The sequence below is a fragment of the Schistocerca gregaria genome, chromosome 2, assembly GCF_023897955.1.
Source record: "Schistocerca gregaria isolate iqSchGreg1 chromosome 2, iqSchGreg1.2, whole genome shotgun sequence".
In the NCBI taxonomy this organism is placed as follows: Eukaryota; Metazoa; Arthropoda; class Insecta; order Orthoptera; family Acrididae; genus Schistocerca; species Schistocerca gregaria.
The window spans coordinates 118,833,437-118,860,423 of record NC_064921.1 but is presented as its reverse complement, the minus strand read 5'-3'; the positions used below and the strand labels follow the sequence as shown (position 1 = coordinate 118,860,423).

Genomic DNA, 26,987 nt, shown 5'->3' with positions numbered 1-26,987 from the left:
TGACGCATTTCCTTTAAACAAGCGATTTCATCTGTAACCACTATCCATAAAACTGAACAGGCGATGTCCAACGTTCAAGCGGTGGATCCACACTATTCAGCTGAACTTCACTTTCGCAACGTAACAGCTTCTTGATACGTGAAAACTTATTTATCCATACTGGATGTAGAACTAGTGCAAAATTTATAATTAAAACGGTAATAACAGTACTGTGATCGGTTGCAGTTTTAAAAGATATAACTTTCAACGAACATCATTTCTGTGTTTTATGACGTGTGTCACAGTATTACTCAGTGATCCTACGCATAAATTTCTGCTGTCGCTTCTTGCCGGGAGAGACAAACTCAGCGGTTGAAAACCTGATGTTTTAGTCCTACAGAGCCTCTTGAAAACTATTTTTTCAAGAGGATTGATCGGACTAATACAATAAATAATTTTTAATATCTGTCAAACATATTTTGGTTAATAGTGTCTCGTAAGTGAACAACACACAGAAATCTCTGTGGTATTTTATAAAAATTATGCAGTTTTCCTCGAGAGGGGCCATATATCGGGGCACAGCCAGTACATGCGTCAAGCTGAAAAACTGTTTTACGCCGAAACAAGTTGCACACAAAACATGAATTTCAGTGTACTGTGACATCGTGGATATTCGTCCTTTGTCATCGTAGCTATAACTATATTCCGTATTTTGCATACGGCGAAAGTCACTTCCCTCTATTGACTTAAGTAATATTCTGCTGAATTACAGTTTGAAATTATTTTTTATATTCAGTCATATAACCTCGTTCTGAGGTACTGGCAAAATATTTTTTGACACAGTTTACAATATCCTCGTTCCTTGTATTATCAGAACTTGAAACCCTGGCACACGAACTTGTTTCGTCGTTTAGAGTTTCTGTCTGAGAAAGGTCCTAAGAATGTCGATATAGATGAAAATTCCTAGTACATTGTCAAGCCATATTCATCACTAACCATGACCACAGCCTATTTACTTTGCCGTTAGTCACCACATTGTTAGTACTCGAACCTACAAACATTATACACACACACACACACACACACGCACACACACACACACACATATATATATATATATATATATATATATATATATATATATATATATATTAAGTACCACTGTCACGTCAGTTCCAATACCTGTAATATTTACATGGGTTTATGGGTTTAAATAGGATTAAAAAAAGAGCATTTTGCTCTTAGATGTATTTTTAACACTCATGACATGTAATTGTTTTTGGAATTTTTTTCTGATGAAGACACCCATTTCGGTGTCCAAACCAGGGTCACGTTAAATCTTGTGGCAAAATCTTGGCTGTATTATACAAACCGTATACTCTAGCAAGTAAATTCCGATAGCTGAAACTCTACCAAATGTCACACATTACTATCATCTACTTCTGAGCTAGTGACATGCGACTGAGAGGTAGTACATACTTCGGAAAACAGAGGAAACACTCTTGACTACGTGGAGGAACAGGCAGAAGATGACATCAAAAGGTCTGGCGGAGAGGGGTCGCCCTAGTGTGTTTCGGCTTGTGGGCCGAAATCTGCGCTGCCGAGTGTCGCGAATCTGGGAACGGGCCCAGACTGCGCCGCTGCTCCGGCACGCCGGCAGCGCCGCGCCGCGGTCAATATCGCAGCTGCGCCTCTCATTATGCGGACACTAAGCGGCCGAGCAGGCACGCCACGCACCTCCTTAACGGCCAGAGCCAAGTAGAGGTGACGAAATGGCCGCTCGTGCCGGCGCAGGTCGAGCGAGCACTGTGCGCTAGCGCTGTGGTGCGACACTGGCAAGTGCAGGATGAGGTGTAAAGGCTGACACGACACGTCCCACGCGGTGGAGTCCACCAGACTGTGCGATTCGCCACAGAATAAATAAGATAAACTAATATTTCAACAGGAACAAAAACAGACATCATCATGCTGCACATTATTGATGTTGATTATTCATATAATGCAGAACTACGTGATTACTCTGCAATTCAAATGTACGCGTTCGGCAGCGGATCTATTCAACCGTTTCCTATTTACCCACATTTCACCCTCTAATAATACCTTAATAATTTAATGTGGACGAGGTTTACTGTTATGTATAATTTTCTTAAAGGGCATCGTTTTCGATGCTGACTGTAGAAAACCACGCTGCAAAAGATTTTGTTAAAGCAAAATCTTCTGCTGTACTACTTTGATAAGGCCTTAAGGCAGAAATTGCAATTTCGAAAAAAAAGAAAGGAAAACAGAATGAATAACTTATGCAGTCAACGGCAGAAATGGTGTCCTTTAAAAAATAATACCTGAGTGCTTCCGTTAGACGTCTGATTTCTCTTATTTTATCAGTTTCTGTCTATCTTGGTCGAAATCAAGTAACAATTTTGGTAGTTTAGAAGGGAAATATGTTGATTGTAACATCGCGGACAGATCTCACCGCGACGAAAACCTTCGTTTTAACGGTTCCCAACCCCAACTCTCGGTTACAATAACCGTCACTCTTTCGTACAAATAATGCATCTGTGCCCTGTGTGTGTGTGTGTGTGTGTGTGTGTGTGTGTGTGTGTGTCCTCAAGATATCATTAAGCTCATGGAAACCAATAATTGCCGACGGGAGTGGCCGAGCGGTTCTAGGCGCTACAGTCTGGAACCAAGCGACCGATACGGTCGCAGGTTCGAATCCTGCCTCAGGCATGGATGTATGCGATGTCCTTAGGTTAAGTAGTTCCAAGTTCAAGGGGAATGATGACCTGACAAGTCTCATAGTGCTCAGAGACATCTGAATCAAGCCAATATTTAAAACGTAAAATGCCAGGTACCCTCTCAATACATTATGTGGTGGCAAAATGTGACAAATGGTTCTGTCGATAGGAAGTAACAGGCTAGACTTATAGCCAAACTGTAGTAGGTAAATTAAATAAAAGTAGACAGTCATTAGCGTGGGTTAGGTAATAATGTAATTCTCTTAAATTTAATGTGAATTATTTTATTGTATTTTACACACATTAGATATCTTCCGATATCCTCCCCGTCAATGTCATCTGCTAAGCGTCCCCCACTGTGCAGTAAAAAGCCAGGTTACGAGGGACGAGCTTAGTTTCTTTAGGATATTCAATGCACCTGATAAGTATTCCGCCTATAAAACGCAGACTTCGGATCACCTCACCTTGCGTACGAGGTCTGCTGTGTGATGGTTCCAATGTAAGAAGTTCTCAATAGTATTACTTCTGTTTAGTTAAATGTATAGAATTTAAATTTGTGTTATTTATAGAGTAACTGAAATCTGAGGAACTTATAGGAGGACTCACGCTATTGTTCACGTCAGTTGGAGCTTTTCGCTGCGTCCAGATAACTGGGCTGAATACATGCAGCTGAAATCACGTAAAGTGATGCGAAAACTTTTTTTTTTTGCGTTGCAATATATTAGCAACCTAAACTTACTCTGGAGCATGAGTAATCGCATAACTTTTCGTGATCTTACATAGTAGTTAAATGGTCTGGCAGGATACCTGTAGTTGTAATTGGTGGATATGGACCTATTTGAGTGAATCGATGTGACTGTTACACAGCGATACGTGTAATATATATTCCGAAACCCAGTACGTATGTTGAATGAATAATTGACATCAGTGAAGTGCAGCATGTGGAAGTCCGCAATTTTCCACGTAATAAAGTGTATTTGAGCTGCGTGGACTCCAACATGTCATTGTCAACAACGATGGAAAGGTTAAAATCAAACAATTCGTTTCTAGCAGTAGTTATATTGTACGAAGAGAAACCATCAAAGTTCTCTCTTGAAAATTACAACTATGAAGTTCTGTGACTTATTGACGATTACCACAGAATATCTTTGTTACAAATAAGACGAAAATGAAACAGAAAATAAGGCTGTGTGTCAGTGCGAACCATGATTGGGTCCTACTTCATGTAAGAGTCAGAGATTGTAGCATCTTTCATTTCTGTCAATCGATAAAACGAACAGTAAACCTTTCTCGAACTATATTTCGGAATTACGGTACATTATTCCTGCGTTATTTACCAGCATCTGAGCGTATCGTTGCCACCTCGTAAAGCAGAGGTCACTGGTTCGAGTCCCGCTCCTGGTATGCATGCTGCTTTAAATGTGTTGTTGTACGGTGTGTGTGTGTGTGTGTGTGTGTGTGTGTGTGTGTGTGTGTGTGTGTGTGCGTGCGTGTGTGACAGAGAGAGATAGAGAGTCCTTCCTTATGTAGGACTATGCATCATTATGGTCATAGGAAAAACATGGTTCTTTAGACAGGAACTAATGAGGTGGCCGTGCCGCCGAGCTAGTGAAGATAAATATCAAAAAAGAAACACACAGTAGTAGAAGTTGAGTGCCAAGAGGTAGGAAACATAAGCCATTCCAGAGAGTTGGAGATCTCAATTGTTGTATAAGCCATCTATAAACCACGCTGCGCTGATGGACCAGAAGCGTGATTCTAAAGTTTATTTCTTTGTTATCTGTGACAGAACAAATTATAAAGTTGGTATGTCATTTTGATTTTTGTAAGTTATGGATGTGCAGGTCAGAGAGAGAGCAAGTTATGTTACTGTTAAAGAGTCTTTGGTCTTTTTGTTGCACCGTCTTTGCCCATACGCAGTCTGATACAGTCTTAGTTGACGAGTGGTAGGTGTTGGACGTATCCAGTAGTGCCATGTTGACTTGTGATTGTCTCTCTTAGACGAAGAAAGATTTATTGTAAAGACAGCAACCATGGATTTTTTTTTAAGAGTGCAAGTTTGAGGAGATAAGACTGCATCAGCGAGCAGCCAGCTTGTCGGAACGATTATGTTAGCTGGTCAGCTAGTTAACTTTGTTCACTTGCTCAGAGCTGGGAGAAAGACCACCCCACTTCCCTGATTCACGCATTAAGATATCAACTGATTAAGTTGTTTGGTTTTCTATAGAAATTCTCTATCAACATTATACGCTTTATAAATCATTGTTCACTTTGTTAAGCACTATAATATTCAGACCAATGTTACGTGTGAATATCGCGCCAAGTTTTACTCCTGCTATTTGAATACATACGTCATTCTAATATTGTTGTCTCGGAACGTCACTTCACGGGAACAGTCACTCTTCCCATACCACTGTTTAAAGGTTTATCATCACGCATTACCACATTGCACCATGTGGTATGCTACAATTTGAATATTGTTCGGAAATTTTATTTAAAAATAGAAATCTAGCTAAGCCGCTGCCTGCTCTCTGCTTGCCGTTGTGGTTTCGAGAGATCTGCAAGAATGTTGTCCAGATTAGACGTAACTTAAAATGTTGATTATGTCCAGATAATTGTTTTACTTCAGTTGCATATTTCATATAGAGAAAAGTTGTATTCAGACCAGTTACAGTTGAATTCAAATTAGATTCTGTTTAGTCAAAGGTTAGCACACGACTTTAATTTGGATAACAGTTTGTGGGTACATAGTTTTGGTAAAACTGGGCGGAACTTACAGAATGTCTCTTCAGCTCATGTAGATTGTTATTTCATCCGCCCCTGTTGGCAGTTGTCAACATTATTGACAAGGTAACGGGAAGCGATTTTTGTTGAGATGGTAGGTGTGAAGGTAAAGTGAGCGTGCAAACATAGCTTTTACCTAAGTTGCTGTTGGGCGGTATTGTCGAATGAGAAGCAAGGCTGTGCCGTGCCTTGGTGCTGTCAACGCGCTGCCGGGTGCCGCCTGAGACAACAGCCTACGGCCCGATACTACCCTCTGGCTGGCATGTTTAGGTCCGCGCGCGATGGAGGCAGCATCGCCAGCGCCGTAGATCCGCGCGCCGGCCAGAGGCGATGGAAGCCTATCTCCCACCAACCTCCTAGTTTTGTGCTGGCACGTCGCTTCCCGGTATCAGTCGCTTCTCGTATTTCCTTGTGTAGTTTTTCTCAGTCACCGTACCGGGTAACCGCCACCGCACTTGTTTTGAGCACTACTACAGGCGTCAGTCGAAAACATTGAGATACCGAGACAAATGCATGCTTTAACCTAAAAGCGGGTTGCCCTGTTGTATTTGACGACTAACGGCACTGTGCAAATGTCCTCAATACGTTGCAAATGTCAGTCGTAGTCAGAACAGCGTCCTGTGTAGACCTGAGCTGATTCGAACTTCATCACGCTCCGCACAGCAGATGGACAAAGGCGATCCTGCCTTGGGCATGGATGTATGTGACGTCTTTAGGTTAGTTAGGTTTAAGTAGTTGTTCTAGGGGACTGATGACCTCAGATGTTAAGCCTCATATAGCTCAGAGCCTTCTGTCCAAGCTCGTGCTGACACGTCAACAAGTGCACTGTGACTAGTCAGATGTGTGAGACTATGAATCACGATGACTGATCACGCAACCCGATGGCCATAGTTGGAACTGGATGGTTGCGCTGTAACGCATGGAAATCATACGCCCCATACTCTGGACATTAATGATACTAAGTTTGGTACGAGTGCGGTAATTTGTTTCAGTGTTATAATGTGTTGACTAAGTGAATTCGGACGTGGACCAATTGTCGGAGCAAGTGCAGTGGGTAGTTAGTAACCAAAGTAGCCGAAGTGATTGGTGTTTAATGTGGCACCGCATCAAATATTTATACCGCATACACCGCAAGCGGAAAAACATGATCCGCTAAGGCGCAACGCGGTCGAGAATGCGTGTTGAGCAATCTTGACAGACGATCGCTGTCGACGACAATTGAGATGAAAAATAACACGACAAAAGTTGTGGAAGTTACTGCAGAACTGAATGTCGCACTCGCAACCGTTTCAGCAACAAAGTAATGCAAAGGAAACTACAGGGTTCATAACATGAAGCGCGGTGCTAAAGCCATAACACCTGGACAATGGACCGAAGACAGGCAATCGGACGAGTCTTATTCCACACTGCTTCCAACTTCTGGCGTAGTTTACGTTCGATGAGTGAAACATCGCCGGGCTTCGGTGATGATATGGGCAGCCATTTCGTGATATTCCATGAGCTCCATAGTTCAAAAAAATAGCTCAAATGGCTCTGAGCACTATGGGACTTAACATCGGTGGTCATCAGTCCACTAGAACTTAGAACTACTTAAACCTAACCAACCTAAGGTCATCACACACATCCATGCCCGAGGCAGGATTCGAACCTGCGACCGGACCGGTCACGCGGTTCCAGACTGACGCCCCTAGACCGCACGGCCACACCGGCCGGCAGGCTCCATAGTTACTGTGCAAGATCACATTACTGTCAGGGATTTTGTAATCATTTTGGCTGACTTGTTCGACCCATTCTCTAATATTGCTTGTCAGTGTGGGATCAGTTCAGATGGGACTGATAGAGGAAATAGGGAAGATCCACAAAAGAGCGGCTCCTTTCGTTAGAAGTTCATTTAGTAAGCACGAAAGCGTCACTGAAGTCATCGACCAACTCCAGTGGCATGCGCTGCCAGAGAGGCGTTGTTTATCACGGTGTGGTTAACTAAGGTTTCGAGGGCTTACGTTCCTAGATGAGAACAACAAATATTTTGCTCCCACCTGCGAATATCTCACCAAAAGACCACTAACTTAAAATTAAAGAAGTTCGAGCCCACATGGAAGCTTACATCTATCGTTCTTCCTGCTATTCCCGACTGAAATGGAAAAGGTGCGATGTGTCAGTGGCACACGCGGTACCCTCCACCACATACCGCAAGGTGGCTTGAGAGTCATAGATTTAGATGTAGATGTGGATAAACAAACATTAAAATAATTTATATATGGCAGCTGCTGCGGAAAATGGCCACACAAACCAGTGTATTATGAAGTAGAACTCTTCTCTTAAGGGTAAGCATACGCCCGAAAGAAGCAGTAAAAAAGTTCATATTCCACTTCTTAATCAGATAACAGCTTCATCTACACATATCGTCATTGTAGTAGTCGCTTAGAAATATTTGCCCTTGCGAAAGTCGGCGGCTGGCACAGGTTAAAGCCGAACTATCACCTTGCCCGCGCGCATTGTGTACCAGCGAGCAGCTCCATTTAGCGTTCACGGACGCAAACGCAGGCCGCGCAGAACAGAAGAGATGCCATTGATTATTAACGGTGTTACTACGCTGTGTACCCATAGGCGATGGAAAACGCAACATCACACAGCGCACTACACCACCGCCGTCTAATGAAACTGCCCAGCTTCGTAATGCCTATTGTAGGGCATAATTGCCGATTTCCTGCGCCCGCTTCCTCTTATTCACATACGTATACACAGCCGCATGAAGTACTGCCGCCGCACTCGATATCTCGTCCGCAAACGTGCGGCTGGCAGGTCAAGCCGTGATTGCGTCAGCATTAATCTCCCACTTTGCTGCCGCGCCATACCGTAATAATTGACGCTGTACGTGTTTCACGAGAACGCTCCTCTGTGACATACTCGACTAGCATTAATTACACTAATTGAACAGCGTCCGTTCCCGTGTAAACCATCCAGTTTAACCGTATTTTGCAATTGATAATGGTACGTTCACAGAATACGCTGCATTTCACTCTTGTCCAGTTGAAAATGAACATCGTGATATGATGTTCCCCACAGATATTTCATGAACAACTCGCCACTCCGGAAAAAGTAGCGCGCTAAGCAGACAATAAGACGCAGTAGCCAGTATCTCACAAAAAAAAACTGTTTCAAATGGTTCTGAGCACTATGCCACTTAACTCCTGAGGCCATCAGTCGCCTAGAACTTAGAACTAATTAAACGTAACTAACCTAAGGACATCACACATATCCATGCCCGAGGCAGGATTCGAACCTGCGACCGTAGCGGTCGCTCGGTTCCAGACTGCAGTGCCTAGAACCGCTTTGCCACAGCAGACAGTATCTCAGTGAGGCAAACCTGCACGTACCACAACAAAGCACAGATGCTGGTGTGCTCAGTTTTGCACTGCAACTGTTGGTTGTCATTGCAGTTAATGTGGCCATAAGCAGTGATAACGGGTCAAAAGTCAAGTAAAATGTCGGAACAGACGAAAGATTACGGGGGTTTCGAGCTACCCATATACTTCTGCAATATGCCAAAGATATGGGAACGGAGAATTCAAGGTGGTTTCAAACATGCGCAGATCCATACTGTTCCGAGAAATGGTCGTCGAACAGGATAAGGCAACATAACTGACGTCAGTGTGTTGTGGAATTATAGAAAACATTTTTTGCTTGCACATTATGAAGTTTCTGTAGACCGAAAATATCCCCTAATGGGAATCTACGGTGATTCTTCAAACGACGATTGTGGAAATCTAGCGCACTATGTTCGACTACGAGACCCTGTATGCAGTAGATACCAGCGCCTAGGTTGTGTAGGGTTCAGCTTACACAACATCACATCAGCTTTCGATTTTATCGACGAGTCCATAGCAGGCATAACAATACATATCATTCGTAACGGAGAGATATCCTCAGTAGCTTCGGATGTACTCGGAGGGAGTGTTATAGGACCTTTCCTGTTCACAACATGCAGAGTGCTCGGAAAGTCCCTCGAGGACTTGTAGAGGCGAGTGAGTGGATAATATTTTGAAAGGAAACCCATACCTTTTGTGTAATACGGTACACAGTATGACTGTCACCTAATGTCACTTAACATCTGCCTTGCTGCGAAACCTATTCAGTGCCTGTGCTTCTGTGATACAGTAAACATAGTTCAGTATACATTTTCGGAATTCGCAGACATACTCCTTGTGTCTGGCGAAGCTCGAGGTAACGGAAGAGCTGTTAGTTGACTGTACCACGAGCGTTTTCCGCAACGTAGCACGGCCTCGCACAAACTTTTTCCCCTCGTTATGCAGCGCTTCCGAGAAACAGGTATCTTAACCGTGCAGAGGCAGGATTGTGGTGTTCCACGGGAAAGCCACACGCCCGAATTAGAAGACGATGTACTGCATCGCATTTAAGAGAACTTGTCAATGAATACTCGAACAATTACGCATGCAACGGGTGTTAGTCACAGTATCGTCTGGGACATTCTGCTTGAGCAACAAATACACCTGTATGACTTAACAAAGGGTACACGCTTTTAGTCACGACGACTTTTCATAACACTTTCCCTACTACACGTGGTTCCTGAACCGCTGCATCTACACTTCCCTCTTTTCCACGTCGAGTGCTGTAAGTTTACTAGGAACTGTGTTCCGAATTCGCGAAATAGCTACGTCTGGGGAGACGAAAACACTCGAGCTAGGCATGTTCAGAAATTTCAGTACCGGATTGGTTTTAACGTGTGGACAGGTCATTTGATTGGACCATACCTCCTTCCGCTCAAGCTAACTGGCCTTGCGCACTTAATCTTCGTACAAAACGTATTGGACCCGTCCTTGGAAGCTGTGCCACTGAATCACCGTCATAAAATTTAGTTTCACCACGGTTTGGAGACATCTCAGCAGACGATATGACGAAACGTGGATAGGCCACGGTGGTCCAACCGCGTGGCAGTGGCGATGGCCGCATTTAACACCTACTGATGTGGACGACTACTCGTAAAGCCTAATTTACTAGGCCTCTGTAGAGACAGAGGGAGATATGCTGGTACCAGTACTGGCCGCTGCTTTATAAACTGAAGAGACACCAGGTGGGATGGAGAATGTGTACCAGAATATGCTTCGTAGATACAAAGTCTCTCATAATGTTGGTGTTCTCCACATCGAGACGCTGTTTTACTGCATCAATACTGTTCTGTATATACAGTATGCAAGGTTCTTTTTTGTTTTGGAACACGTAAATGTTTAAGTTTTAAAATAAACAAATGTTCTTAAGTGATAAATGGATCTTTCGTTACGTTTACCTTCGAATTGTTACCAAATAATTGCCACGCCTTAGAGAAACATATGAACTGAAACCGTCGTACAACGGAATTGGTATGTTTACGGACATGAGCTCTTATTCAAAATGTTATGTACTCATAGCGTCTTTGATTCATAATCAAAACGTCTTCGGTCCCGGGTTCGAGTCCCGCCGCTGCAAAATTTTCATTATTGTTCAGCATTTGCGGCCGAATATTTCCGGCATAGGAAATCACCCTCATTCTGCCAACGGCCTTGCAAAGAGGGCGGAGAAGTGGACAGAGGTTCAGGGCACCCTTGTCCCAGGGGTGGGAAACTGCTCATAAAAGCGGAAGAATCAGCTATTATCAACGGCATGAGGATGCAGAAGGCAATGGAAACGTGTATCCACATGACATGTGGTGTGTAACTGAAGAAGTGCCACGATGATCTTTCCATTGACAAAATATTCCAGAATGGTCTCCCCATTCAGATCTCCTGGATGGACTGCCAAGGGGGAGATTATCATGAGAAAAAGATTGAATAATCAACTAAAGGATAATGTTCTACGAGTGGGGGCGTGGAATGTCGGAAGCTTGAACGTGGTAGGGAAACTATAAAATCAGAAAAGGCTCAATCTGGATATAGTAAGGGTAATTGAAGTGAAGTGGAAAGAAGGCAAGGATTACTAGTCAGATGAGTATAGGGTAATATCAAGAGCAGCAGAAAAGCCTATAACGCGAGTAGGATTCGTTATGAATAGCAAGGTAAGTTAGAGAGTGTGTTACTGTGAAGAGTTCAGTAACAGGGTCATTCTTATCAGAATCGACAGCACACCAGCACCGACAACGATAGTTCAGGTATAAAGGCCCACGTTGCAAGCTGAAGATGAAGATATAAAGTGTATGACGATATTGAAAGGATAATACAGTATGTAAAGGGGGATAAAAATCTAACAGTCGTGGGGGACTGGAATGCAGTTGTAGAGGAAGGAGACTATGGGCATGGGACAAGGATGAGAGAGGAGGAAGACGAATTGAGTTCTGTAACAAGTTTCAGTTAGTAATACCCTGTTCAAGAATCACAAGAGAAGGAGGTATACTTGGAAAAGACCTGGTTATAAGGGAAGATTTCAGTAAGATTACGTCATGGTCAGACAGAGATTCCGAAATCAGATACTGAATTGTAAGGCGTACCCAGGATCAGATAGAGACTCAGATCACAATATAGTAGTGATGAAGACTAGGCTGAAGATTAAGGCATTGGTCAGGAAGAATCAATACGCAAAGAAGCGGGACACGGAAGTACTAAGGAATGACGAGTTACGGCTGCAGTTCTCTAAGGCTACAGATACTGAATTAAGGAATAGCTCAGTAGGCAGTACAGTTGAAGAGCGATGGACATCTCTAAAAAGAGCCGTCGCAGACAATGAGAAGGAAAACACAGTTGCAAAGAAGGTGACTGCGAAGAAACCATGGGTAACAGAAGAAATACGTCAGTTGATTGATGAAAGGAGGAAGTACAAAAATGTTTCGGGGAATTAAGGAATACAGAAATACAAGTCGTTAAGGAATGAAATAAATAGGAAGTGCTGGGAAGCTAAAACGAAATGGCTGTAGGAAAAATGTGAAGACATCGAAAAAGAAATTACTGTCGGAAAGACAGACTCAACATACTGGAAAGTCAAAACAGCATTCGGTGACATTAAAAGCAAGGGTGGTAACATTAAGAATGCAACGGCAATTAGACTGTTAAATGCAGAGGAGAGAGCGAATAGGTGGAGAGAATACATTGAAAGTCTCTATGAGATGCCTGATGTGATAGAAGAAGAAACAGGAGTCGATTTAGAAGAGATAGGAGAACGAGTATTAGAAACAGAATTTAAAACAGCTTTGGAGAATGTAAGGTCAAATAAGGCAGAAGGGATAGATAAAATTCCATCAGAATTTCTAAAATCATTGGGGGAAGTGCCACCAAAACGCCTATTCACGTTGTTGTATGGAATGTATGAGTCTGGTGACATACCGTCTGACATTCGGAAATGCATCATCCACACAATTCCGAAGACTGAAAGAGGTGACAAGTGAGAGAATTAACACACAATCAGCTTAACAGCTCACGCATCCAAGTTGCTTACAAGAATAATATACAGAAGAATAGAAAACAAAATTGAGGATGCGCTAGATGACGAAAAGTTTGGCTTTAGGAAAAGTAAAGGCACGAGACAGGCAATGCTGACGTTGCGGTTAATAATGTAAGCAAGAGTAAAGAAAAATCAAGACACTTTCATAGGATTTTTCGCCCTGGAGAAAGCGTACTACAATGTGAAATGGTATAATATCTTCGAAATGCTGAAAAAAGTAGGAGTAAGCTGTAGGGAGCGACGGCTCGTATACAATATGTACAAGAGCCAAGAGGGAATAATAAGAGTGGACGACCAAGGACGAAGCGCTCGTATTGAAAAGGGTAGACAAGGATGTACCCTTTCCCCCCTACTGTTCAATCTGTACATCGAGGAAGCTATGATGGAAATAAAAGAAAAGTTTAAGAGTGGAATTAAAATTCAAGGTGAAAGGATATATCTGATATTCGCTGACGACATTGCTATCCTCAGAGAAAGTGAAGAAGAATTACATGATCTACTGATCGGAATGAACAGTCTAATGAATACACAGTATGGATGAAGAATAAATCGTAGAAACGCAAAGGTAATGAGAAGCAGTTGAAGTGAGAACAGCGAGAAACTTAACATCAGGATTGATAGTCACGAAGTAGATTAAGTTAAGGAATTCTGCTACCTAGGCAGTAAAAAAGCCAGTGATGGACGGAGCGAGGAGGACATCAAAAGCAGACTAGCAATGGCAAAACGGGCATTACTGTCCAAGAGAAGTCTACTAATATCAAATATCGGCCTTAATTTGAGGAAGAAATTTCTGAGGATGTACGTCTGGAGTACAGCATTATATGGTAGTGAAACATGGACAGTGGGAAAACCGGAATAGAAGAGAATCGAAGCATATGAGATGTTGTGCTACAGACGAATGTTGAAAATTAGGTGGACTGGTAAGGAATGAGGAAGTTCTGCGCAGAATCGGAGATGAAAGGGATATATGGATAACACCTATAAGGAGAAGGGACAGGATGATAGGACATCTTTTAAGACAACAATAATTTCCATGGTACTAGAGGGAGCTGAGGAGGGCAAAATCTCTAGAGGAAGACAGAGATTGTAATACATCCAGCAAATAACTGACGGCGTAGGTTGCAAGTGCAACTTTCGGATGAAGAGGTTAGCACAGTAGAGGAATTCGTGGTGGGTCGCATCATAGCAGTCAGAACAATGAGGACAAAGAAAAGTATTTACCTCTAGAATAGACGTGCTGTCTTTCGCACGGCCTTCCGGGCGGGAAGGAGCACCTGGTCCCCGGCACAAATCCGCCCGGCGGATTTATGTCGACGTCCAGTGAACCGGCCAGTCTGATGATGGTTTTTAAGGTGTTTTTCCATCTGTCTTGGCGAATGCGGGTTGGTTCCCCTTATTCCGCCTTAGATACACTATGTCGGCGATTGCTGCGCAAACAAGTTCTCCACGTACGCGTACACCACCATTACTCTACCACGCAAACGTAGGGATTACACTCTTCTCTGGTGTGAGAAGTTTCCTGGGGGGGGGGGGGGTCCACCGGGGGCAGAACCGCACAATAACCCTGGGTTCGGTGGTGCGGCGGATTGGCGAAATTGACTGCGGTAGTCATCGTGGGGTTGTGGACAACTGCGGCTGTAGCGGGCACAGAGCCTATCCGTCGTTTCTAGGTACCCGGTTAACATAAAATTCAATACAAGACAATACCTCTAGATGTCCTATAAGCTCACTTCGAGAATTTCCAAACACTCGACGTTTAATGACTTATCGGATAAGCTCCACGAGGCTGTACAAGTATATCCGGTTGTGTGTATACATACCGCGTTAGAAATCTGTAACTAAATGCAGCAAGACATGCAAGGACACTAATTTCAATTGCATCTTTATTCACGCAGCTATTATGAATTCGTTTGTAATCCATAGTTGGCCAGTTTTTATGAGCGGAGCGATCAAAAAGATTGTTGTCGAAGGCTGTTCATCTCCAGAATCGGTACGCCAATCAGGCAAAATCTTTGTGAGGTTTGTGGAAATCGTCCCACAGCGGACCAGATTGTAGATACCCATTCAGTAAAATACCATGCCTTACTGTATGAAGAAGTGGGTAACCACCTGCTGCACATCTTCCCCTGACAGGAATCGTCGACTCTTCACCGCCTTTTATAGGTGGCCAAAGGCCTAACAGTCTTATGGGGAGAGATCAGAAGTATAGGGCGAGTGCTCGAGTGTCTCCCATTTGAGTTTGCTGAATTTCTGCGTTACGACATTTTCAATATGGGGACGTGCGTTATCGCGAAGCAGCAGCATCGAACATGGCGCACCATTTCAAATCGCTCATTTAAAACTTAAATGCTGCCCCATTCACTTTCTTCATTCTCCGGTGTATGTCTACCGGTGTTCGTCCCTTAGCAGCATATTTGGTATCAGTGTCGTCATAGTTCAGGATTCCGCGTTCACCAAGTTCACAATAGTGCCTCGCCTACATGCCTACACCTACATGCCTACATGTTGGGGATTATACACTACTGGCCATTAAAATTGCTACACCAAGAAGAAATGCAGATGATAAACGGGTATTCATTAGACAAATACATTATACTAGAACTGACATGTGATAACATTTTCACGCAATTTGGGTGGATAGATCCTGAGAAATCAGTACCCAGAAGAAACACCTCTACCCGTATGACGGCCTTGATACGCCTGGGCATTGAGTCAAACAGAGCTTGGATGGCGAGTGCAGGTACAGCTGCTCATGCAGCTTCACCACGATACCACAGTTCACCAAGTGTAGTGACTGGCGTATTGTGTCGAGCCAGTTGCTCGGCCACCATTGACCAGACGTTTTCAATTGGTGAGGGATCTGGAGAATGTGCTGGCCAGGGCAACATTCGTACATTCTCTGTATCCAGAAAGGCCCGTACAGGACCTGCAATATGCGGTCGTGCATTATCCTGCTGAAATGTAGGGTTTCGCAGAGATCCAATGAAGGGTAGAGCTACAGGTCCTAACACATCTGAAATGTAACGCCCACTGTTCAATGTGCCGTCAGTGCGAACAAGAGGTGACAGAGACGTGTAACAATTGGCACCCCATACCCCCATACGCCGGGTGATACGCCAGTATGGCGATGACGAATCCACGCTTCCAATGTGCGTTCACCGCGATGTCGCCAAACACGGATGTGACCATCATGATACTGTAACCAGAACTTGAATTCATCCGAATGAACTGACTTTTTGCCATTCGTGCACCCAGGTTCGTCGTTGAGTACACCATCGCAGGCACTCCTGACTTTGAGGCAGCGTCAAGGCTAACTGCAGCCATGGTCTCCGAGGTGATAGTCCATGCTGCTGCAAACGTCGTCGAACTGTTCGTACAGATGGTTGTTGTCTTGCAAAACGTTCCCATCTGTTGACTCAGGGATCGAGACGTGGCTTCACGATGCGTTACACCCATGCGGATAAGATGCCTGTCATCTCGACTGCTAGTGATACGAGGCCGTTGGGATCCAGCACGGCGTTCCGTATTACCCTCCTGAACCCACCGATTCCATATTCTGCTAACAGTCATTGAGTCTCGACCAACGCGAGCAACAACGCCGCGACACGATAAACAGCAATCGCGATAGGCTACAACACGACCTTTATCAAAGTCGGAAACGTGATGGTACGTATTCCTCCTCCTTACACGAGGCATCACAACAACGTTTCACCAGGCAACGCCCGTCAACTGCTGTTACTGTATGAGAAATCGGTTGGAAACTTTCATGTCAGCACGTTGTAGGTGTCGCCACCTGCGCGAGCCTTGTGTGAACGCTCTGAAAAGCTAATCGTTTGCATATCACAGCATCGTCTTCCTGTCGGTTAAATTTCGCGTCTGTAGCACTTCATCTTCGTGGTTTAGCAATGTTAATGGCCAGTAGTGTATATCCGAATGAGAATCGCGCTATGTTGCATACAGGTTCCAGCAGTGCCCTGTAACAGTGATATTCCGATCGCCCGTTATTCTGCTGTAATGACGCGTGTAATTCGGTGGCGCGGCGTAATTCAGTATGGCGTGTAGATTTACGGCCCCTTCTTCTCTTGTGCACACAGTTTCAGCAATGACTGATTTATCGCTCTGGCAAGAGATTTGGTAGACTCCTGCTTTGCGAAGGCCTATATCTTCCTTTAGTGACCTAGTAGTGTCAAGAACTCGCGAGTCGTGTGAAGGACATGTTTAACATTTTATTGTTTCAGGGTCATGCTTACTTTTGTGGAAGTCACACGGCATGCCCTCTATTGATTGGGATCCTCCTTCTGTTGTTATCTACAAAAAGGTTGTCGAAACGAAAACCTGATCTGCTTGGTGCTGTATCCGTTCCTTCAGAATGTTGTCTCGTGTTGCTTCAGTTCATTTAAAGGCTGTCTTGGCCACAGACGGATGGAGCCCTGGAACCAGTAGTGTAAAACCGTTTAACGTCGAGATTTGTGATCATGGAGATACAGATCAGTGTGTGTAGGCGTACCTTTACACACTGGGTCTCAGTTTACCACTTAGTTTCGATTTGGGCCGGACGTCTAGAAAAGGAAGGGCGCATAGAAACTAGAGGTGAGTAATTTCCGGGAATTGCATAATCAGTGTTTAGACATATGGCGCCTCATACTTCCGGAAACGTACTAAGTACTTGGTGAAGTCATGCAGCGCCGGATCACATTTGTATTGCGTTCAAAAAGTTGGACCAAAACGTTATTAAGCTGATGGTCATGAAGCTTTGACTCATCAGCGTCATATCGCACATGACATGTCCTACTACCGTAAATCAGAGATATCAGCCTGACTTATGAAGAAGAAGCAAGAACTTAGAGGTAGTTAGCCTAAGGCATAACATTCTAAAGAACTGCTTTACTGTTGAAGTTTGAGAAAGAATTTCGACGTTCCATATACTAAGGTAAAGTTATTTGACAGCTAACAGAGTACCACGCGTATTTATTTAGAGGAGTTCATCTCCTCCATTCCCCTTTCTCTGCCCATCTCCTGTGCCCCGTCTCTCCCTGTCCTAATACGCCTTCTCTATTTCCACCTGCTCCACCCCTCTTTCCTCTCTCTGTCTATTTCATCCTGTCCTTCTCTATGTCCATCTGCTACTCTCCCCTCTCCTCTCTCTGCCTATCTCCTCCTCTTCCGTGTCTATCTCCTCACTCCCCTCTTTCCGTGCCGTAAAATGATTCAGTTTTGTAGATTCATTTCGCAACATATGTAGATACTGTCTGTTAAATGTGTTGCTAGCAGAGTTAGTAGTAAGAGTTAAATGTGTTGCTAACAGAGTTAGTAGCAAGCAAGTAATAAATTTAAACGCCCTGACTTAATGGCTGATGCGGCAGTTTTACTGTGTGAACACCGAAAATATAGTAATGATAAAATTTTATCCTTTTATCATTTTGTGGGTGATGTAAACGAGAACAAGTTTAGTAAAGATTTTAAATTATGTATTGAGCTCGTTAGATGTGTGTGAGTGCTCTCGTTCTCAAATAATGGACAACGGGCTTGTTAGCTGTGCATTATGCGGTTTGTACATTATGCAACAGATACTTTGAAAGTATGGACTAAACACACTAAAGATTGTATAAGCACTGTATTCATTACTTTGAATCACATCACGTAGCATACATCAACCAATAAAAACGTTTTCACGAATATGATGAAGTTCAAAAGTCTAAGAGGAAATAGCTTTTTCAGAGAGTAAATGTTTTTCCCTAATTCGCGTAATATTCTTCAAATCAGTAAGTATCTTGTACTACACTCTATATAAAGTAGCCGACGTTCTTCCTCAATGTTCAGGCTATCCTATTACCAAATCTTATCGAAATTAGTTCTTCGTGTTAGTTATAATAAATCAAAATGTCATGCATGATGCGGTAATTTTTAACGCATCTCACTCTTTATAACATAACACATTCTGAACTGCGTGTCGTACAAAGATTTAATTTTGCAGGGATATTCAGTGGTGTAGAGGATGGTTCAGCTGCCTATAGCCTTGCGTTATATGCAACCCGCAACGCACGTGCAAACTATTAGTCAACAGAATATTATGAATAGGACCTTACTTTAGGATGCTGGAGGCTCTAGTTATTCAATAAACACGTACAAAAGGGACCATCAAATGCCTTTTTTCTGGGATAGCTCTAAAACTGTGCTTTTCAGCGAAAACATATCCAGTTACAAAGTTGAACTACATTAAATTTCCTACGCGAAGGTCCTGTTAATTTCTCTGTAGGATTAACACTCTGCACGCATAAAAATCTCGTGCGCGGTTTTTGAAAACGCTATGGGTTGCATAAAACCTGTCGGTAGGAGCCGATGGATCACCCTGTACGTGAACACTGTCTGAAAAATGTCACAAATAAACCTAGTAGAGCAATAAATTAAAACACGATGCCTGAAGCGAAAAGAAACAGCGGAAGTCTAGTAAGCGATAGACTTTCTTTCGCTTTCACCGTGTTGTGCGGGGGGGTCAGCGAGATAAAATTTCGTAGAGGATTGAAATCACGTGTGAAGTTTGTTACAAGTCAATACGTGCTCTCGTTTTTAAATATTGGATCATAAAATCTGGATATTAACGCGTTATGGCGTACACATCTTTAACCCCCCCACTCCCAGCTTCATCCATTTGATAGGTTGGTGGGTCTTATCCCCACAGCGACTCTTTCCGTATAATAAGTGATGTATGTACCAAGATTGATTGAATTCGATTAAGTCCCTTCGGAAGAGGTGTGGGTCTTATATAAACACACATCACAAAAAAAATTGCATCACCTGGGTTCCTAGATTTGCGGACTCTGTTCAGAAAACTGAAATAGAGTTGAACATAAACATCATTTCCGCCCTTTTTATTGCTCATGAAAAACATACATTGCATGTTGTACCACCATACAGCGTCACTTTCAGAGGTGGTGGTCCAGATTGCTGTACATACCGATACCTCTAATACCCAGTAGTACTTGCTCTTGCATTGATGCAAGCCTGTATTCGTCGTGGCATACTATCCACAAGTTCATCAACGTAATGTTGGTCCAGACTGTCCCACACCTCAACGGCAATTCGCCGTAGATCCGTCAGAGTAGTTCGTGGGTCAAGTCGTCCATAAGCAGCCATTTTCAATCCATCCCAGGCATGTTCGATAGGGTTCATCTCTGGAGAACATGCAGGCTACTTTAGTCGAGAGATGTCGTTATCCTGAAGGAAGTCATGTACACAATGGGGGAGCGAATTGTCGTCCGTGAAGAAGGATGCATCGCCAATATGCTGCCGATGTGGTTGCACTATCTGTCTGAGGATGGCATTCAAGTATCGTACAGCCGTTACGGCACCTTCCATGACTACCAGTGGCGTACGTCGGCCTCACATAATGCCACCACAAAACAGCAGGGAACCTCCACCTTACTGCACTGGTTGAAGACGTATGTGACACTCATCAGTGAAGAGAACGTGATGCCAATCCTGAGCTGTCCATTCGGCATGTTGTTGTTGACTCCATCGGAAACTCTCTGCAAGGTGTCGTTGTGGCAAAGATGGACCTCGCCATGGACGTCGGGAGTGGAGTTGCGCATCATGCAGCCTATTGCGCAATGTTTGAGTCGTAACATGACGTCCTGTGGCTGCACGAAAAGCATTATTCAACATCGCTGTCAGGGTTCCTCCGAGCCATAATCCGTATGTAGCGGTCATCCAATGCAGTAGTAGTCCTTGAGCGGTCTGAGCGAAGCCTTTCATCGACAGTTCCTGTCTCTCTGTATCTTCTCCATGTCCTGACAACACAGCTTTTGTTCACCCCGAGGCGCCTGGACATTTTTTTTCTTGAGAGCCCTTCCTGGCACCAAGTAACAATGCGGGAGCGATCTAACCGCGGTATTGACCGTCTGGGAACAGCTGAACTACAGATAACATGAGCCGTGTACCTCCTTCCTGATGGAATAACTGGAACTGCTGTTTACATCTTTGGGTGGGTTTAGTGACATCTTTGAACAGTCAAAGGGACTGTGTCAGTGATACAATATCCACAGTCAACATCTATCTTCAGGAGTTCTAGGAACCGGGGCGATGCAAAACTTTTTTGAGTATATTTGAATAGCTTTATTTCCCGATTTTATTTTGATGAAAGAAGGCTGTACGGTGCACAAAGTTACACTCAAATAATCTGCGAAAACCAGATGAAATTTCGCCCGTGTGTTTTGCAGATTAGCGTGTTCAAAGACACACTTTCGACGGTTTTACGGATATTATGAATACAGAATATCTAAGAACAGATCATCTAGTATTGATGTGTTGCCTTCGCGTAAGAGAAATACTGATTTTCATGTTTACAGCCCACGAGAACGAGCTGGCACCAAGGGTGAGCGTTGTTACAGCATTCGTGCGAACTATTATGGAAACGATCTGAAAATTGCGCTCACCCAAGAATTCAAATGGCAGAGTGTCACGCGATTTCACTTCCAGTAAACAGTCGCTATTTACGAGAATACGTTCTAACAACAAGGGACCACGATAACTTTTCTGCTACGTTTGTTCTAGTATACATAACGGCGTATGTCTGTGGAAGGCGAAAATCCAAGACTAATTAGCTATTATATTAGAAGGAGACGAAGGAAAGAGAGGTCAAAGTTTGAATGTTCCCATGACATGAGTTCATTAGAGAATGACATGACAGTTATTCTGTATGACAAAATCACTACGCCTCTCGACGGCAGTGAATTAGGAATATCACAGAAAACCTGAATTAATGTGGTTAGTAGCGGATTTTAATCTCGCTCTTCCCGTATAACAGTGCCTTAAGCATTGCGACATTTCACTGGTAACAGGAAACGTCACTGAATGTGCATCAGGTTAGTTAGCATCCATGAGAGGGGTAAAAAACCCACTGTCTAGTTGTAGAGATGTGTACTACGCCTAGAGTGTATTCTTGTACGCGGTAGCGGAACTGTCTTCAACAAAGCTGCACAGAACTTAGTATCGGGATTGTAAATTTTTGACGACAACTACCCTAGTAGTCTGTGGCTGAAAAGCTCATGAAGAATACAGCTGTCTGAACCCGTTTCCCGTAGGCTGCAAGAGAATATTATATCCCTTCCTGCAGATCAATCTGCGATGACAAATTACAGAACCGACAACCGTCGTCGCAGTTGTTCGATCAATGCCGGCGTTCGTGAGCCGTGTTCGGCATAAGCAACAAGTTTCGTAAAATGGCTTCGTAATTCAGGTGGAGCAGTAAAATTACAGTCATCTGCGGCACGAGCTGCAATCGGCCACAGTATCACAATATGGGCGTGCCGTACGCATAAACTAACGTCGATCGACACGGACATTCCACTTTGATGGTAGTATATCATTATGAGAAAGAAATCTCAAAGTAAAACAAAATACTGGTAACCGTATTAACATTACGTACTGCATCTTATTACGCACAGAACGGTAACACCGTTATTAAAACATACAAGTCAATATACAAAATGTAAATGAAAGTTTATTTACGAGCATTAATGAATGATATAAGTACTGCAGAAACATTTTTCTGAGAAAGATCTATACAGAAGAACATTAAATTAAGAATTTTGTGGCTTCGTCTTCTTAAAAACTTGTTATTAAGCGGGTTTGTTTTGAAGTCCTCGTCTGTTCATATGGTTCGAATGGCTCTGTGCACTGTGGAACTTAATATCTGAGGTCATCAGTCCCCTAGAACTTAGAACTACTAAACCTAACTAGGGACCGGTTGGTAGGACATGTTCTGAGGCATCAAGGGATCACAAATTTAGCATTTGAGGGCAGCGTGGAGGGTAAAAACACTAAGCAGATTCAGATGGATGTAGGTTGCAGTAAGTACTGGGAGATGAAGAAGTTTGCACAAGATAGAGTAGCATGGAGAGCTGCATCAAACCAGTCTCAGGACTGAAGACAACAACAACAACAAACCTAACTAACCTAAAGACATCACACACATCCATGCCCGAGGCAGGATTCGCCTCCGACGTTACCGGTCGCGTGGTTCCAGACGAAAGCGCCTAGAACCGCTCGGTCACAGCGGCCGGCGAAGATGTTTGAATTGCCAATTCAGCAATAAGAGCTCACTGTGAAGTGAATATAACATCCATCATGTTGATAGCACTGCGTAGTGCTGTAAAAGATCATGAAACTTACACAAGAAGGTCTTTCAGCCTGCAGGCATTGGAGCAAGAGTCAAGCTAAACTGTTGAAAGCCACAGCTGAGACGCTGGGGGTATGGTGAAGACCGCTGACAAACCCTGGTAACCAGGCCTGGCTCTCGTCTGTAACACATTTGTATACGCAATGTGACGTAAATTATCCGGTCTGTTAGTGGATATTAAAACCCTTCGCCAATGTTGGGCCAGTGAGGTGTCTGAATGAATGTGGTGGTTTATTAGCCCATTCTTCCTCAAGAGTCGAAACCAGAGAAAGTGGTCATGCTGGACGCTGGGGTCTTGAGCGAGGTCGACGTCCTAACTTAGCACATTTGAGTCAGGTAGGGACACTGGGTAGATTAGAGCTTTCCAGGGATGTTTTTGTCCATCAATGATTGCCTCACAGACGCCGCTTCACTACAGATTGCATTGTCATGCTGATGCAGACAGTTATAGTCTCAGAAATGTTTCTCTGCAACACTCACTACACAACGCTGTATAATCTGTTCACACCCTTCCTCACTTAGCGCTTTCTTAAGCGCAATAAGGAGACCACACGATAACCACGAAAAATACTCCCAAGCCGTAACATTACTTCCGTGTAGATACTGCACATGGTGGCATGTAACGTTTTCCAAGCATTTGCCAAACCCAAACTACCCGTCTTTTTGCCGCAGGGTATCGCGTCATTTATCTTTCCAAATTACTCATTACAGTCATCCGGTGTCCAGTGGCGTTGACCTTTGCAACCCCGGAAACTCCGCTCCCCACTGACTCCAGAAATGTGTCGTACATGAAATGGATTTGCTGTTGCAAATACGAACAACCGTCAGCTGCATAAATGAATGATGGCAATGAAAATTTCTACCGGACCGAGACTCGAACCAGATTTTCCCGCTTTACGCTAGCAGTCACCCTTAACCGTTTCTTCTATCTGTGCTCGACTCACAGTCAGACCCAATCTTCCATATGTGATCGTTCTATCGTCACGTCCTGTACTCGTACATATGTTACGTAATCCCTGTATAGGGGAAAGTCGCTGCCTCGTATCGAAGGATAAGTACGACATTGCAAAGCCTGTGTTGTTAAGAAGAACCATGCAATGTTCCTTCCGACGTGGAGACCTGTATGAAGGGACAATGCATCGTTCTTCTTAACAACAGAAGCACTGCAATATTCTACAGAAACGTAGCTGATGAGAAATGTTCCCAATACTTTATGTCATTCGAATTCTGCTGGTAGCATTTTGGAACTCGAGAGTGATTCTCTCCTTGACAGCCGTTTTTTACAATCATTCGCTGCAAAGCTCGATGATCCCTGTCCGGCAGTGTATCATGTCTGCCTAGGTTTGGTGTATCTGTGATTATTGCTTCTCATTTCTTCTTTACAGTCATATCACGAACAGTAAACTTAAGCAGCTTTAGAAGGGTTGAAATGTCCCTGATGGCATCCAATGAGTAGTCCACGTTCGAAGTCACTGATCTCTCCTAAACGGTCCATTATGGTGTGACTGCGTGACTCCTTTTATATTGCTGGGTCCATCGCATATGACTAGTAGTCATTTCCGTATTCCATAATGGTTTCAGGTTGCTTTCGATCAGACGCTACTCGAAAATTACGTCTGTGTGAGACCCTGTATGTACTGCACTTTCATGAAACAACGTATCTCCAAATGTTGACAGCGGCGCTTCATATTTTTTTAGAGAAATGCACTGACACATGCCTTGTGCTCGTAGGCCAAAAGCGTAGAAAGCTAACACATCTACAGAAAATATTTTGGTGTTTGAAGCTGTGCTAAAGTCATTTGAAGATAAAATCTTACAGACAGAATCGCTGAAACTTCCTCAGCAACAAATTCGATAAAAACTTTCGAAAGTAATAGCAGTCTAAGAACCACAGATCAGTTGGTACACATTTTTCATGAAAACTTATTAAAAATTTTTCTAGACGAGTTGTGGAGATTAATGTACAACATGTATGCGTGCAACTGCGGAAATAAGAGGCCGAAAAACAAAGTAGACAACATGTACATGTTGCCCAGTCATTCATGTTTCTGGACATTGAGATAAAGCCTAAAAGGTATCCGTGAGGAGGTTTTATGTCTCGCTATATAATATATAGAAATGTGTGTGTGTGTGTGTGTGTGTGTGTGTGTCGTATCTGCTCTTAAACCAGTCGATCGATTTCAGCTAAATTTGGAACATATAGTACATATGGACTCGGAAGAAGTATTGCGGTGGTAACAACCACCTGTCTCTCATAGGGCTGAGATTGGTGGTGAGAAGTGTTGGTAGCCCCCAACATATAGGGCAACATGTCAGGCTTGTGGTGTATAGTATTGGAATGCATTCCATGGGATACATGCGCAGAACGACAAGGTTGTGCAGAGAGAGGTGTAGAAGGAAATGGATAGTGAGGCGGGGGAGGACGAATTGGACAAGGAAAGGGTCAAGGAGGAGGAGATGACAGGCAGGAGTGAACAGAGGTGGGAGAATGAGATGGACAGAGGGAAGAGTAGGAGTAGGTGAAGGACAGAGAGATTGGGTAAGAAGAGCTAGGAAGAGAGACGGGATGATTGTAGTATCGTAGCTTATCGATAGTGCCCAGCCGGTGTCTCCAGGATTCCAGCGAGCGCCGTGAGCGGGACATTGAACACCACCGTCAATGAACCTCCAGGCCGTCAACGAATTAAGACCACCAGAATGGCGTTACGAGCTGCGGACCCCAGGGCACAAGTCTTCTAATTCAGGACAACTTCTAGCCGAAATTGCCACATGTCGCTAGTTGGTGGCGAACATTGCACTGAATTGTTGATAGCTCTACCTGCAAATACTCAGTGTACTCAGATGCTAGACGCGTCTGTCACAAGTCGACAGCAGCGTAGCACTTCTTAACTCTCAAAATAAGTACAACATATTTCGTTATGATGACGACGACGAGTCGTCGCCCATGTTGACTGGTGGCCAATGCTAATTAGAAACATATAAATCACAGCAGGTTTGTCAGTAACTTCGATAAGGTGCTGGCTGCATGGTCTGGATCTGCAACGACTAAAATGATTAGAAGTCTTTGGTAAAAAATTATATATATATTGTACTTAACTGGTTGTACAGGATTCTTCTTGGCTGCATACATATAATTGTAAACAGACAGCTATTGAGGCCTCATCCACATCTACATCTACATCTACATCCATACTCCGCAAGCCACCTGACAGTGTGTGGCGGAGGGTAACCTGAGTACTTCTATCGGTTCTCCCTTCTATTCCAGTCTCGTATTGTACGTGGAAAGAAGGATTGTCGGTATGCTTCTGTGTGGGCTCTAATCTCTCTGATTTTATCCTCATGGTCTCTTCGCGAGATATACGTAGGAGGGAGCAATATACTGCCTGATTCTTCGGCAAAAGTATGTTCTCGAAACGTTAACAAAAGCCCGTACCGAGCTACTGAGCGTCTCTCCTGCAGAGTCTTCCACTGGAGTTTATCTATCATCTCCGTAACGCTTTCGCGATTACTAAATGATCCTGTAACGAAGCGCGCTGCTCTCCGTTGGATCTTCTCTATCTCTTCTATCAACCCTATCTGGTGCGGATCCCACACTGCTGAGCAGTATTCAAGCATTGGGCGCACAAGCGTAGTGTAACCTACTTCCTTTGTTGTCGGATTGCATTTCCTTAGGATTCTTCCAATGAATCTGAGTCTGGCATCTGCTTTACCGACGATCAACTTTATATGTTCATTCGATTTTAAATCACTCCTAATGCGTATTCCCAGATAATTTATGGAATTAACTGCTTCCAGTTGCTGACCTGCTATTTTGTAGCTAAATGATAAGGGACCTATCTTTCTATGTATTCGCATCACATTACACTTGTCTACATTGAGATTCAATT

General features: G+C 43.6%; 1 protein-coding gene across 1 annotated transcript in view; it reads left to right on the top strand.

The window, feature by feature from the left end:
- The window catches only part of LOC126335669 (uncharacterized), an 812,396-nt gene that overhangs the window by 2,164 nt on the left and 783,245 nt on the right, over positions 1–26,987 (top strand). The window lies entirely within an intron of this gene.